The sequence below is a fragment of the Amphiprion ocellaris genome, chromosome 17 (genome assembly GCF_022539595.1).
Source record: "Amphiprion ocellaris isolate individual 3 ecotype Okinawa chromosome 17, ASM2253959v1, whole genome shotgun sequence".
In the NCBI taxonomy this organism is placed as follows: Eukaryota; Metazoa; Chordata; class Actinopteri; family Pomacentridae; genus Amphiprion; species Amphiprion ocellaris.
In genome coordinates this window covers 11150343-11167307 of record NC_072782.1, presented here as the reverse complement: position 1 = coordinate 11167307, position 16965 = coordinate 11150343, and the positions used below count along the sequence as shown (strand labels likewise).

Genomic DNA, 16965 nt, shown 5'->3' with positions numbered 1-16965 from the left:
TAAGCAGGTGTAAAGACGTAAACGTGTGAGCAACTTGTTATGAGCCCAGATGGCTGGGTTGGAGTGCTTCTGAAACGTGAAGGCTTTTGAGGGGCTCCCAGTCAGCAGGGTTGAGTACTGACCAACAATGGTCTGAGGAGGCACAAACCATGAACTGGTTTCCGGGTGTTGGGGGAGGTGCTGGAACAAGTTTGATCTCCTGCAGCTCTAACTTCCAGGACTTAAAGGATCTGCTGCTAACGTCTTGGTGCCAGATACCACAGGGCACCTTCAGATCTCAGTCCTTGCCTTGGTTGGTTTGGAGTTGTTTTGGCAGCACCCAACCGCATACTCAAGAGGTGTGATCAGACTACATTGGCTTATCAAAAGTATTTGAAGTAGTTTCTTTTTTATGCAACACTTTGCAACTAGTGTTTTGCCTTTTTAGAACTGCTTCTGCTCTCAACTGTAAAATGCACCAAAATAATGTGAAAACAATATTTACATTTTTGGGAAAGCTTCAGATCTCCACATAAAATCAAGAACATTCCAAAGTGGTGAACAAAGTGCTAAATCTCTTCAAAGAGAACAATATGTGAAGCTGGACTTGACAGGATTATAACAACAAAAAAACAAACAAACAAAAAGGTTGAAAACAGGCTTTCTTAGTCAGATGGAGCATCAAAACAGTTCAGACTCAGTGACACTGACTAGAGGGTCAGACGAACTGAGTCACTCCTTCCACGTCTGTAGGAAATCTTAACACGCTATTTCTGTTACGGCAGCAGCAAACTCACTAAACCTCAACCCATAAAATAGCCTGATCTGTGGTGACTTCGTTTTCCATTTTATCACAGCTCTTCTATTAAGTGTTCTGAATAAGCAAACTTATGAATTACAGTTTTTCTAAAAAAATTCTGTAAACATTTGGGGCAGTTACTTGGGCATAAGACAAAAAGATGTTTGTATAAAGCCTATTCCACTTCGGGCTACAACTATTGATTTATCTGATGACTCCAGAAATTGTCTACATAATAGTTTCCCATTCCCCAAGGTGGCATCTTAAAGATTATTTGTTTCATGTGACCACTGATCCAAAAACCCAAAGAGAATCAGTTTACTATCACAAGGAAAGCAGTTATTTACATTTACGACAGCCAAGATGCCAGCAATTCTGCTTGAAAAATGACTGAAAAATGACCAATTATCATTTTGATCTTATTTAATTTGATATATTAGCAGAAATGGAATATAGGATGTATAATTATGTTTTAATTGATGTTAAATTTCCTGTAACTGTGAATTGTTGGGTTTTCATTAGCTTAGAATGAGCCCTTCCCATCTACATAATGTAGCACTGTCATATTTCTTTCTACAGGAGCCCAGAACGGACAAACCTTGGCTCAAGAAGGCTTTTAGAGTTTTACAACACAGTGGCGACCATTGTAAGATTTCCTACATGCTTTAAAAGAGTGGGATGAGAGAGATGCACACAACTGCAATCTTGATGCCACTAAATAAGTGACAAGAATACAAGGTGTGTCTGGTGCAGCAAATGTAAATGCTAAGTCTGACCCAAACTTTAACACCACATCCTGCAACTTTTGAAAGTACATATATAACACATTCTTATCCTTACCAATAAAACTTGTATTCATAAAAAATAAAGCACATCTTTACTCAGTCCTTAACATTTTCACACATACAGCTCTACTTGTCCGCAGGAGTCTGCAAAGGCACATGTGACATAAATTTCATCATCTACCCAAGTCCATGAGGGATCCCAAAGTTTGTGATTGTCTGCGCTGCAAGCATGCCAATGGCACATGTGCAATCATCCAGACATTCTTCATTTATCATTTAAAGAGTTGTAACTGAAGAATTCACTACTGGATTTTGGAACTGCTTTGATTTGTACACAGCCAAAAACAAAGGGAACTTCAAAATCCTCTAAAAATGTTGTATTTCACCCCTTTTGAATAATCACCTGACACAATCCAAAACATTTTCCTGTCTAATTATATTACTTTGTTATACATAATTCACTGATTTTATGGCGCTTCACTACTGTGACACTATATTTTAAATATAGGATAATAGGTGGCTGATGAACATTGTGGAGACCAAAAGCAGAGCTAAAATTTAGTGACTGCTGAGTATACAAATGTGTTCAGCTCATTATATCAATTCATGGGTCATAATCATATGTCAGCGTTGTGTTCGAATTTAAATAACATAGTAAAATAAAATACAGTGATATTAACAGTGAAATGGGGCCACGGATTTCTGACATAATTTTGTGTTTATGGTAAGCAGACACAGCGTGCTACAGACCCTGAAAGCACAGCCAAAGGGTAGCCAGGAAGCATAATTAACGCTTGTACTGTGTGCTAACATGCACCCATATGTGCCTATATTCACTGCCCTGCACACACAATCGCTTGAGAACTATTACACACACAAACCCACACAGCTGCTGAGAAGCATCACAACTTCAAATACGCACAGCGCAGACATCCACTGTCAACTTGTCTTGGGTTTTTCATGGCTTAGCCTCACCTGAACGTCTCAGAACACACATTAAAGCCACGGAGTCTCAGTATGTCACAGAGCATTATTCCCTGAAAAGGATCACCAAGAATTTCTTTCTACATGCTTTGGGAGTTATTTTGGTGCAGATTAGGAAGGCTATCCTGAAATGCAACCAGCCAAAAACACAGCGTCTGGTTTGTAGCGATTCTTTGGCCTGCGTGCAACTTACACCTTTGTTGGCTCATGGTTAGGCTTTTATCTGTCCCGCTGTAGCAGATAACAACACTGGTTCAAAACAGAAAGGCTGGTCCGACCTGGCTGACCTTCATATTCCAAAACTGTGTCTCATCCCTTCACAGAAGAATAGCATATTGACAGATACAACTGCAGCACAGCATCGTAGGATCATTTTGCATTATTAAGCATGTAAAGCAGAGATAAGTACACTCCCCTCCAAAAGTAAGATCACCTTTATTTTTGCTGTAGATTGAAAACATTTGGGTTTGACATTAAAAGATGAATGTGAGACAAGAGGTCAACATTTCAGCTTTTATTTCCAGGTATTTACATCTGGATCTGATACACAACTTAGAAGATAGCATTATTTGTCACCGAATACCAAATCTTTAGGTGAGCAAAAGTATTGGAACAGAAAAACTTAAACCAAAAGTTTTGCATTCTTCTTTTGTGATGCTTTTCCAGGCTTTCACCGTAACCTCTTTCAGTTGTTTGTTTTGGGGGGTTACTCCCTTCAGTCTCCCCTTCAGCAGGTAAAATGCAGATCTATAGGGTTTAAGTCCGGAGATTGACTTGGCCAGTCTAAAACCTTCCACTCCTTGCCCCTGATGAACTCCTTTGTTGTTTTGACAGTGTGTTTTGGGTCATTATCTTGCATGAACAAGGATCTCCCAATCAGTTTGGTTGCATCTTTCTCTAAATTGGCAGATAACATTTTTCTCTAGACTTCCGAGTTCATTTTGCTGCTGCCATCATGTGTTCCATCATCAATGAAGATTAATGAGCCCGTCCCAGGAGAAGCCATTCAAGCCCAAGCCATGACATCTCCACTGTTTCACAGATGAGCTTGTATGTTTGGGATCACGAGCAGATCCTTTCTTTCTCCAAACTTTGGCCTTTCCATCACTTTGGTAAAGGTTAATATTTGCAAATTCCAGCCAGGCCTTCCTGTTCTTCTTGCTAATGAGTGGTTTGCATCTTCTGGTTTAGTTTCTGTGCTATTGTTCATGGAGTCATCTGCGAACAGTAGATTGTGATACCTTCACTCCTGTCCTCTGGACGGTGTTGCTGATGTCACTAACAGTTGTTTTATGGTCTTTCTTTACAGATCTCACAATGTTTCTGTTGTCAACTGCTGCTGTTTTCCTTGGTCTACCCGTTCCACGTCTGTTACCGAGTACATCAGTGGTTTCTTTCTTCTTCGGGACATTCCAAATGGTTGTACTGGCTATGGCCAATGTTTGTGCAAAGGCTCTGATTGATTTTCCATCTTCTCTCAGCTTCACAATTGCTTGTTCCCAGATCCAGATGTACATACAAAGAAATAAAAGCTGAAATGTTGATCTCTTGTCTCATATTCATCGTTTGATGTCAAACCCAAATGTTTTTAGTCTACAACAAAAATAAAGGAATTGGCCTCATTGTTCAATACTTTTGGAGGGGAGTGTAGCTGCTGTGTATCACTCAAGCTGATTTAGTCTTTTTACAGGAATGAGATCAATTTTAATTTTTCATATGGCTGTTATGTCCCCTTGCACTTAAAACATTACACTGTGATTCAGTCCACACCATAGGTCCAGACCGAAGTATCTTAACTACTATCGTAGAGGTTGTCATGAAATCTGGTGGAAGTCCATGTTGCCTATGCTAAAACATAATATTTAGGCTGAAGCTCGAGTTATGGCAATTATAATGAAATTATGTTCAACCAATAAACAACTCTAAGTTTAGGGAATTAGTTTGTCCTCTACAATCATAGGTATTTTTATTTACCAGTCTCAATCATCTCAAATTGAGGATGGGACTAAATTCAAGGTGAAATAAAAATTAAGTTATTGTGCCATTTTCATTAAATTACCTCAACTTGAATTTAACTAAAATAAACAAAAGCAGAGATTTGAGGTTAATTTACACACAATATTAAGCTTATGCAATTGCCAACATTATTATGTCAACTCAACCCATCCAATTAATTTAAATCAGTGAATTTGATTTCTATAGCTGGCAACCTTTAATTTATGAAATGTTGGGAACAGGGCCCATGAATTTCCTTTGAGAGTGCAAAGGGATACACAAAATAACTTTGGATTACTTGATTTTCCATCTGGAGCCACAATAATGTTCACTTTTAAAACTCTGAGTGAAATAGCACAATGATTGGCATGAAATTATTCCTCACTGTGGCAGTTTAGTGATCTCCTAACGTTAAATCTAATACTTTAAGTCCAATATTTTGGTTTGTGACAAAATCCTGCTAATCCAATGACATTCCCATGAGCCTCAGCTGTAAGTTGCTTTCAACAGCAAAACTTAGCATGCTAACATGCTGTGATAAGTTGGAGAACAAAGTGAGCATTATATCTGCTTAAGATCTGCATTGTCACTGTGAACACTTCAGCATTTTAGCTAGTTCAAAATGTGTTGAAGTACAACTGACTGACCAGTTCACAATTTAACAGTTTCAGCATTAAACAACAGGGATTAAAATACAATGTATGTAATTTTAATCATATATATTATATTGAATTTATCAGATCACTTTATACTAGTACTGAAATCACAACAACAGCCTTAATCAAATCAACATTGCCCTTTGCCTCTGAAACAGCCCTTTTTTTTCCAGCAGGCAGGTTGTTCTTAAACATCTTGGAGAACCTCTACAATTCCTCCACATATTTAGGCCGTCTCAGATGCTTCTGCCTCTTTATATAATCCCAGACCGACTCCATGTTGTTGAGATCTGGACTCTGGAGGGAGTGGGGGGAGGGTGGGACGGGGTGGGCGTGCAGCATACCATCTGGTGCAGGACTACTTGTTCATCTTGATGCAGAAGATAGTTCTTTGTGAGCCTGGCTGCATGTTTGGGACTGTTGTCTTGCTGCAAAATTCTTTCGAAATAGCATTATATGATGGATGAGAAATCAAACAAAAAAAGACACTTCAATTATTGGCACTGCACTGAGTACCTGAACACAAATAACATCCAAAAGTAGGAACCCTGTACTAGTATATACCCAAATGTGCATGGTTTGGTTTCACTATACTAGAGGGGACCATCACAATGACCTCATTATCTTACAGTCATGTAATATAATCCAAAGTAACAGAACTACCTGGATCTGGCAGATATTAGTCTTGTTGCTGCTTCTTCAATGAGCACATCTGTCTCGTTTTCAGTGTTTCAGCTCTTCAGTGATAAGAGCAGTTAGCTGGACGCTGACCTCATTCCTCACCGTCTGTGATCAGAGCACAGAGCTTCCGTAAATGATGTGATCACATGATGCTGCTCATTTGAGGAAGTCTGAATACACAGAGATGAAACATCGATCCCACCTGGCCGATCAATGAACCAGGCCTTTTCAAAGGAGATGCGAGAAATCAATAATGTTCAGTATGAACATTTTGTCACAACATTCATCAGCAATCTACTGGGATTGAATGAAAGGTATGAGAATGCAGCAGAAAAGAGCAGAATAGGGCTGGAAACACATCAGAAATGCCGTCACCCATCTCCCTGCAGAGTGTTGGCATACATTTTAACTTTAAATCTTTTGTTTTGAATGAATTATTCTTCACAACTCTGAAGATAATTTGATTCCCAGGTTTTGTTCTGAGGTCATTACTGCCTCTTGAATAAAAATGCCAAGTTGAGCAGCATTATTACTCATATTTGAAGCAAAACCACAAGCTATGCAGTTACACATCTGAATCCTAATCACAGCAATGCTCAGGCCACGCCATGTTTATGGTAAATCAACCTACTGTGGATAGTCCCGACGTCCAAAATGTCTTTTAGAGTGACTAAAATCATCAACATTGTCATAAAATATTATCAGCCACTTCACTAAAAATGCTGGTGTTAATCTGATGACAAATCTGTTTTAGGAGGCATATGGCATTCAAAAAAGTAGGTCAACCATTAACCAGCTAACACGGCCTTGACTAGACACATTCTTCTAACACGCCTTCATCAGGAATCCATCTGATATAATGCAAGACTGTGTAAATTCTGAAACTGAAAAACAGCACACTCTTCCTCTTACTCACCAAAAGATGAATTTCTGAGCTACAAACAAATCCTGATTTAACACAGAGCACTCACTGGTTTTAGCTGCTGCAGCCTCACTTGGTCTGATTCGACCTGCAGCTCATTGTGGCTCATGTTAGCAAACTTTAGACTGTGACTGCTCTTTAACTTTACAGTCAGTTCATTAGTGTTACGGTTAAACTACATTTTCGCATTTACCATTGTCTTGCAATTGTTTCATGGTCAAACAAAATTATTATTATTTTATAATCATTAGATTGATAAAATGTCAGTAGACTGATGTATTCTCCGTTTCAAATATGCAGCAGAAGCACCTGAAGTAGTTTCTAAACTCTGGAAATCTGGATTTATGATGTTGCTTTGAAGTCACAATCCAATATTACATTAATTCTCAACATATTTGTTTCAATGTTCTGGAACAGTTTTCTTCCATCTACCCAACAGCACTGCAGCTGTCCCATTATTCCTCTATATTTGGGAAGAAAGATCAAAACATTCTACCTTGATTTCATCAGACCACAAGTTCCTTTTCCTGTCATGGGAATTAACCACATGCTTGCAAAATGAAGATGTGCCTTTTGGCGAGAAGAGGTCTTTATGCAGTCACCCTGAAGAGGGCTCAGAAGTGTGCAGAGCACATAAAAGTCCTGCTCAGTGAATGCTGTGGACAGACTCAGGCCTTCAGTTATTTTTAGCAGCTTGCTGTTGGCCTCTTGGTAGTTTTTCCTTTAGAGCTTCCTCTTTATATGACCATCCATCATAGAAAGATGACCTGCTCTAGATATGGTCCTAATGCTGCCGTAATTCCTTCCTTTACGTCTGTCTTCACTATGTCTCTGAAAAAACTTGAAGGGGCTTAAATCAGATTTTTTTTCTATCTGTTCTTAATCTGAAACGTTCAGCAGTAACATCTTAAAGATGTTCTGTTGCCTCACTGCTGTCCGAGCTCATTACTGTACACTTTGACATTTGAAGATCAAGTTTCTCTCGATCTAATTGAAATCAGTTTCAACTAAATTGGATCACTTCATGATTTGCAATGCATCCAATGTATGATTAATTGAATCTTAACATAATTACAAGTCTGAATTAATGAGGTATATCAACACTCACACTACAGAGGTGCTTGCCCATACACATCACAGACAGTCGCCTTTTGTTTTGAACTTTCCCTACCAGTTTACTCTAGCTGAATGAATTTAAAAGAAAGTCAGGATTTTTGTGAACATTCAGGAAACCAGCTCAGTAATCCCCGTTTGTCTCTGAGGGCTGGTAAATACAGGTGCAGAGCCTTTCAGACACTGCAATCCAGTGAGCTTTGCTGATCTGTCTGCAGCCTGACCTTCACTAGTGTCACATTCAGAGGGCGTAAAAAAGAAACAACTCAACGCAGCAGGCTCAGACTCACCCAAAAGGATTCTGGGTAAAGGAGAAGATTGTGCAGGCTTACTACCATCCTGTTAAGTTGACTGAATGCAGGTTTAATGGAACAAAATGTAGCAGATGTAGAACTTAATTATTTTTTCCGGTGTCACTGAATGAATGTTTACACAATGGTGCTGCTCTTAAACAGATTTACTTTGGAATAATATGCGAGGGATATCTGATTTACCACCGCTGTTAATGCATTGCACAAGAGGAACATGTGTCACCTCAGTAATAAAGGACAACAAGCAGAGCCTGGATGATTGCAGAATGTTGATCTTTGGACCTCAAACTATTCTGCTGACTGAGGCCTTCAAGCAAGACTTCGCATTAAACACACCGTGAGAAGGTGGAGATACAAGCGCCTTCTGTGTGCTTCCTAGCTGTAATACTGTGCTAATCCCACGAAGAGATGATAATTTTCTATTTCATGTCTGGATCATCCATACTGCAAGGTCAGACAGCGCATGTGTCAGCCTGTCTCTCTCTGACAGATGGTTACCTGACATCACCCACCCAGTCAGACGGCCTTTAATGCTTGATAACAGTGCACTCGCTCTCCTCTTTATGGTCTTTCTTTTGCAAACCAAGACATTTCCTCTCTCCCAATCAGACATCCAACTCGCTAATTCCATGTTTCTCTCTAAAGCTCCACTGAAAAAAAAAGAGAAAGAAAGAAGCTGGCCATCATGGTACAAGTAACCTTGCTCCAAGGGTAGTCTTTGTGCTTAGCAAAGGGCTCAGATTGTTCCTTGTGAAAAGGGGGACGGCTGCAACACAGAGCACTCAGTAGCAACATTTGGCCTCTTTTGCACAGATGATAACGACCAAGCAGATTAGAAGGGAGACAAGCATCTTCCAAGAGGCTACCGTCTTCAGGTTGTCATGGTGAAAGCTCACTACTCAAAAAAATACTAGTCCGTTCGAAATGTAGCGCTGATGGTCTTTTGCATCTCCTGTATTTGCGTTTTAATCATGATCCACAGAGATATTTATGTGACCTTCAAGGCTGAAATTTTCACAAAGCAACAAAACAGGGGGCTGGTAAATCCCTCAGCCTGAGCCTGCTGGGTGTGAAGGTTAGATAATGAATACCCTTGCATAGTCTCTCTCCTCATTCCTGCTAAGAAAACCAAAACTTAACCTCTTTGCCATTTTTCCAGCTACTGCATGTCTGTTTAATACTACAAACATCTAATGACTGAAATCAGGAACCCCAGTCGATGAGTGACGATAAGAAGGTGGAAGCAAACGGACAAGAAGCATGGCTCCAGTTCTCTGAAAGTCTACTGCTCAGTCTTCTTCTTTTAGTATAGTCACCTCACTTGGCTTCTCACTCGTCTCTCTCTCTCTCGGGGCTGACAGAATTATCTTCTGCATCAGAGCTGAGGCTGGGCCAACGCTCCACACAGAGGACTCCATTTCACACAGCCAGCCCCACAGTGGCCAAGGAGACACAGCCAATCACGCTGGAGTATCAGTGGCATGGCCATCCACCATTTTGTGCTCCTCAAGGTCTTTGACTGTCCTGCTCAGCTGAGTGGAGCAGCCTCTGCTCGCTCTGCTATCTTGTTACACAGATGGAAATGTTTAACTTTAAGAGCACAGACCTGAGCGAGCAGCTTCCTCTCCTGTCGGTTCCTCTGCAGACTGTCATGGCAGTCGGCAGAAAAGCAGAAGTGAGATGTGTGAGATTTGCTCACTGTAAAGATGTCCACCTATGAGCGAGGCTTCACTGCTCTTCACGGGCTACAGACAATGTCCTACATCTGATCGCCGTGCTGCTAAATGTGGAGCTTTCAATCACCTGGTTGGAGAGAACTTCAGGAAGATATCAAATATAGGTGACCCGACATGTTCTAATCATGTTTATTGCTTCTATGTGAGACTTTTTTTTTTTGCTGCACTGAAAAGCATCAAAGATAAAACTTGGGGCAACCCTCAGCAACATGATTAAATATTCCATCCAAAAATGATTAAGTGCACAATTTAATTAATAGCCTCAGGCGTGATTATTTTTACAAATTTATATGAGAAGGAATAGGTAGATATATTTGGTTTTCTCAAGAGATTTCTTCCCTTGAGTTTAAAGAGAAGAATTCTGCGATGAAGAATTCTATTAAGTAGTGTACACAAGTAGGCTATAGCATAAAAAAACAAACGTTAGCTTCTCCACACACACAACACATACATCTAAACCACATATATTCACAGTCAGTCAGGCATATGAGACTGATAATATCCCTGAGTCAGATCTCCCAAAACTGAAGCACACTGGGTTCATGGGCTAAATAAACACCGCTGAAGAGTCGGGCAAGTGAAGGATGTCCAAGGACAGATCTTGGAGTGAAACCAGGAAGTGTTTTTCCACAAGGACAATTACTCCAGGAAACCTTACATTCCATGCAGCCTTGTAGTCCATCTCTCCTAGGAAACCATTTCCTGACGTAAATCAATCTGCTGCCGTCTCAAATAAATTCTGTATTATCTCAGAAAACACATTCAATTAACTATAGACAGACTACACAACCTAAAGCCATCTCTCGAGGTACCAAACATCCCCAAAAAGGGTACTAATGATACAGTAATTGAGGGTATTATTTATATGATGTAACTATGATATGCTTTCTTACTCACTGTCAGCAAAACCACCCTCCACTGAAGGTTCTTATCACATCTCAATTAAAAGTCTAAAGACATGATTTTTTTTGCTAGTTTTTCTGCTCTTTACCAAAATGCCTTCAGACGTATCTAATTCTCCCAATTCACCAAAAGATACTGATTAAAAAAAGGATTACATGAAAAGACGGCGAGATGCACTGAAGGGTTTCTTGTAAGTGGTGCTCAGTGGACATCTGCCAGAAAACACTGCAATGCTGACTTCCTGGTAAGCCTGACATGGCAGTTACTACTGTTACAGGGAGTGGGTGAGGTTACAGTCAGGATGGGGCATTTCAGAGTGACCATAAGAGGACACAGGAAGCAGTAAAAAAAGAAAATCCACACTCAGTCCTCGTAAAAAAACAAAAACCTTAGAGAGAAAACTCAAGCAGTGGTCAGCTTTTTAAAGGTTAAACTTATTTAAAAGGAGAAGAAGCGAGGTTCCTCTCCAGGTCTACCAAACCAACCTCTTGAGGCGGCACAACAAGTTTGAGAAGGGAAAGATGAGAGACCCATCAATATTAACTTACCACTGAGACCTCCTTTCCAAGCTCTTAAATATTTAATCGTCCTTGGACAGCTCTGCTGCTTCGGAGGCCGAGCCAGTGTGGATCCCTTCTACAAGACCACTCCTGTTCCTGCTCAATGAAGGCCTTGTCCAGTGGCACCACACTGCCCAAGGAACGGGCGTCTCCAAAGAATTCAGGATTTTTTCCACTACAGGCAGCTTGAGGCTGACAGAGTTGGTTCACTGTGTCTTACTAGAGAAGAGCATAAATCCCGAATTCAGCCTGGAAACCTGAGAACGCCGTGTAGACGTCTTAATTTACCTCACTGGACACACTGTCATCAGTACAGCCACTGTATACCTTCAGTTTCTCCAGTTTTAGTCCCCTACTTGCTGAAAGGACCAGCAAAAACAGATAAATGAGACACAACTGTGAGCTTTCCTGAGCTACAAGCCTTTTTTTTTCCAAGAAGGGAAAGGCAACGTTGAACTGTTGATGTTCTGGTGGAAAGCAGAGAGGAGGAACCAGTTTTGCAGCACTGTAACGTGGCAACTGACAACAGAAACTGGAATGACACCTCTACCAAGCTACTTCCTTGTTCCATAGAAACTCTGATCTGATGTGGCTTTTCAATTTCACTAGTACTCTTATATCAACTATAGGTACACAGCATTAAATACCGTGAGAGCAGTCCAAGCAGTCTAAATGAAGAAATAAACATGTTTATGGAGCGAGGAAGGTTGATGAAATGCAAGAGAAAGTAGTGAGTTCTTTTGTTTTTTTTGCTCAGGATCTGGGGCCTGCATGTTACAGCGCACTTGCAAGTGTAGTAGCAGGGCCAGACTGCATCTCATGAGCCATGCATCATGTCAAGAAAGCACTCACTGGAGCATTTCAATTTGCTTTTGTGTGCCTCCCCAGCCTTCTCCACTGCCCCAGGTACAGAAGAAAGGAGAATGCATCACCCAATGTGAGTGAGTGAATGAGAGGGATGGAGGGAGGGAAGGAGAGAGCGGTCGTGTGTGTGTGTGTGTGTGTGTGTGTGTGTGTGTGTGTGTGTGTGTGTGTGTGTGTGAGTGTGGTTTTTTTGTGTGAGCATGAGACACAGAAAGAGGGTGAGTGATGAGCTCCACAACCACTTCCTTCAAGCATTCAAACCATCACACAAGTCTCCCTTGTTTGATCCTCTGTCCTCTCTGTCAAGCTTTTTCAGCGTAATCCTGAAATACCTTGCAAAAATCCAGTTATGTAATTTTTTTTTCTATCTGCCATAGTTCAGTTCTGCCATGTCACCTTAAAGCTGAACCGCTGTAACAATGTGTGTTAAACACTTTGCGCGAGAGTAAAATTCAACCATTTGGATGGACGCGAATATTTTGGTGCTCACAGATTTGGGACATAAAATTAAACCTTCAGGATGAATATAAAAACTGAAGTTTTGCTGTTAAATGTTAATACCGTAGTATCCTGTAGTATCTTGCGAGGTATGTTGAATCATTTATTGCTGTTTAAATGTGATATAAATGGAGAATGTGTGCAGATGAAGAATGGCCAGGATTCCAAAAAATGGATCCCTTTGAGCGGTGTGCAGCCATGTATTTGCTGTGTGTCAGATAATTTACTTTTTATCCATTAAACCACTGCAAAATCTGCACCATGTAGCAGAATATTAACTAAAAGACTCAGAATGTTAAATGGAATTCGGTAGGGCTGCACCTGACAGTAACGTTCAGTGATATGTTACTCCAAAGATTATATTTTCAATATTTTCAATCAATCAATGACTCTTCAATCAATGAAGTGAATCATTCAATTACCTACAGTCTAAGGTGATACATCTAAAATCCAAGAATAGTAGCATGCTATATGGCAAAAAAAGCCAATTATCACCAACTATCAGTTCAAAAAATGGTTTCCAATTAGTTTTATAGTGATCAAACAATTGACTAATTGATTGATCAGCTTCACATTTGAGACACAATGCCTCAAAACTGTGTAAAAATGCAGCAGACACCAAAGTGTCCAGTAGCGATGGACATTACCACACAGATGTGTCATGTATCAACAAAGAAACGAGCGCACAGAGAACCTGAGGGACTCCAGGGGCCTCTGAGAGTTTGTGGCCCCTCGGCAGATGCCCGCAGATTACCTGCTACCTATGAGTGAATCTGTGTCGAGAGGACTTGCAAAAGTTGCAACAAAAAGCGAGTATCACAGAAACAACCTGTGTGGGGGAAATAACACCACCATCACTTCCAGGTCTAAACCACTGAGCTCATTTGCAGAACATCCAGCGGGCTGAATCCACTGCAACGCGAATGTGTCGAGCGCAGCAGATTCCTGCCCGGCCGTCCTCCGTCTGCTCCTCCTTGAGAACCTGTTTGCCCTGCCACGCCGGGGAGAAGGAGCATCGCCACCATTTTGATTGCTCTTCTCAGCCCCAGCATTGTCGCAGCACAGTGTGTCAAGCTCACAGTCTCCTTGTCAGCAAGATTTCACACAGTGGCCAGGGGAACTGCAGAGCGTAGCACAACCACACTCTCTTCCTCTCACACACACACACAGCGGCTCGGAAAACCACACTACATCTTGCAAATGCACCTCCTTCACTTTCCTGACAGGCTGGTCAGCAGACACCTTTAGGATAAAACGTGCGAAAAGTCACCTAAGGCTGTGCAGTGGACACCGAATGCATTTAAGCAGAAGAGTCTGTTAATAAATGACCACCAGCCGAGCCTGATCATGCAAATAACTTTCAAGGAACTCAAAAAGCACCATATAAATAAGCATAATCTTGCACTACCATGCTCACATGTGCTGCCAAGTCCACACAGGAGTCTGCTATTCCATGTGGAAATAATGGTCCATAAGGAACCAAGTCTTTTATTTTGGAAAAAACAGAATCTGAGCCTTAATTTGAGCAGAAACCCAGAAAAACCTTGAATCATCTTGAGAACTTCCTCTAACCTGCAGCAGCCATTACTTCACCGTCACGCTCAAACAGCAGACAGTGTGTGTTGACACCACTTTGTTGAACATTAACTACCTGCATGGGCAAAAACACTGCATTATTCAGCATTAAGATCCCCATCCCATCCATCCAGACATCACAATCACAAACCCTTTTTTTTTCTTTTTTTCTTACAAATATTAACAAGTTGTTCATGTGTTTCCAGATCCTACAAAATGAAAGCTGCAAGTTCATGGAGTTAAAACACAAGGTAACCTTGAAAGCACCACTAAAAGGATCTAAGCTGACTTTTGCAGACTTCTTCTGCTTCCTCTGGCAACACTAAACTTCCTCCCAGAGCAGAAAAAAAGGCAAGAAAAAAGGAGCATGAAGAGGAGGAAGGAGAGGAAGGAGAGGAAGGAGAGGAAGAAGGAGAAGGAGGAGGTGGCCGATCTTTTTTTTTTTTTTCTTTTTTGAACACAACCTTTGTTCTGGCGTGAGGGATCCTGCCTGTCTGACTCCAGGGCTCTCCTTGGAGACTCATCTGCCTTCCTCCATTTTATGGTGAAGCCCTCACTAGTATGACATACCTGACTTGAGAGCAGTGACAGCCAAATATGCATCCAAAGAGACACACACACACTGTCCAAGCGGGTTACAAAGGTAGCACCAAGAACAAAAAAAAAAAAAAAGGCAGAAGATTTTAGAGATCCACATGAAACCACAACTGCGCTTTTTCCTGCATTCATTTCACGACCATCCACATTATTTAGCTCCAACAACTGTGGAGACAAATCGCCACCAGATAAGGTTTCTTTTTGAACACACACACACACCAAAAAAAAAAAAAAAATGTGAGAGGACCAGGGGAGGGGAAGCAGCCTCCTCACACTGGACATGGAAGAGTGTGTGTGACTGGACCAGCGGCTATGCCAGATCCACGGTGTCACTAATGGAGGCTGCTTGGGAAGAGGAGCAGAGCAATCCGTGCAATGGCTTCTCCATGAAGCTAACGCGCAACAACACGCACGGCCGGAGAGGGGACGCACCGCCGGGGCCACCGATCCCCTCTGACCAGACATGTCAGCACAACAGAACCCACTCGGCGGCCGAAAACGCGCCGCCGAAGCGTCTTTTGCAACCGCCGCGTCCATTTCCTTGTGTCACTTTGACAACAAACCGAAAGGCGACATAGCGAGGAAGCGGTTGGTTAGGATATTAACTGGGAAGCGAGAAGACCCACTTGACTTTGGCTGCATTGGGTGCCAGCCGGAGCGCCCACCCGACTACACACACGCACACACATTTAGGAAAAAAAACCCGACTTTCTCTCCAACCGAGTCGTCTGGACCAAACTGGACTAAAAGGAGAAACGGAGGGGGGAGATCCGCTCTTTCCAGGTCATTCACGAGGCGCTCTCCACATTATATCCCATGATCTACCATAGCGACGTTCTCGCAGACCTTGAAAGCCCAGCCGAAAACCTTGACGAAACTGGAAATATAGTGCGAGAAGCAGGGGGGAAAAACTCACTGGTACAATCTTCTCCTGAAGCGATCCTCCCAAAAGTTGTCCTCGTATTTCATGCGTGCGCCCGGTCGGTCTAATGGATGATCGCCATCTTTCCTGCTTCTCCTTTGCTGCAGCTGCAGATGACCTGAGATCCGTCTGTCTCTGAATAATGAGCAACCACACAGACAAGGAAGACAATCTGCAAAGCAGGCTACACAAAGAAGTTTGGGAGACTAGCAAGCACCAGAGGGTGCACAAGAGTTTACGATGAGACGAGGGAGCATCAGCAGGATGGACAACGTCTATGGCTGAGAAGCTCATCCTTCATCTAGACTGAAGGCAGATAGTGTGCAAAGCCTTATCAGCGGCTCAGAACACCACCAGATACATGCGGCCGCCGTGAATTTTATATAGGCATGAATACTATGTCTATGCCACGTCATGAGGTTATCTGCAGTTCACTTTGGTGCTGGTGATGCTGCTTCACACCTCAACTAGACAGACACACAACCACGTAGATACATGCATAGATAAATACATAGATAAATAGATTTTACAGTGCACAATGAAAATACATCATGATGTTGCATACATTAAAAATGCTGATCATAATAAAAAATATATATCTAAATATAGATTTTAATCACCAGACCATTTTTGCACTTTCTATAATAAACCACCCGATCCCTGATCCTCCCTGGTTTATCATCTTTATTCAAATAAAAGCATCACCAAATGATCATTTCACACTAAAATAAACAATCCGAGCATCTTCACTTCATTTTGTCCCTTAGAAAAAAATAAAAGGACGTGCTGCTGTCATCCCACTGTAGACGTGCTGCAGGCTGCTGCTCCTCTGTCCACCAGCTGCTAACAAAGAGGCAGCCCAAGACAAAAGGTGCAGCAGGGTCCTGCTCAGATGTATGTCAGTGTAAAGGATGGATGGGTGGGTGGGTGGATGGGTGGGTGGGGGTAGAGCGGTAAGAAGGGGGCACACATTGGGAGAGTGGGTAGTGAAGGGAAGAGGCTACCTTGCATGGTTGAGCAACTGTAATGTCATCTGAGACCTTTTGTTGAGAAGAATTTAAGATTTAATGTTCACATGCTCGTGT

At 41.7% G+C, this 16965-nt stretch overlaps 1 protein-coding gene across 2 annotated transcripts in view; it reads right to left on the bottom strand.

The window, feature by feature from the left end:
* znf462 (zinc finger protein 462) overlaps positions 1 to 16193 on the bottom strand; it is a 58557-nt gene extending 42364 nt beyond the window's left edge. The window contains exon 1 of one of the 2 annotated variants that reach the window (XM_023285460.3): positions 15875 to 16193. The gene's annotated coding sequence lies outside the window, so the exon portion shown is untranslated. Of the gene's footprint in view, positions 1 to 11412; positions 12081 to 15874 lie in introns of those variants that run through there. The other variant, XM_035955180.2, reaches the window with a different exon arrangement.
* Between the last annotated feature and the right edge of the window lie 772 nt (positions 16194 to 16965).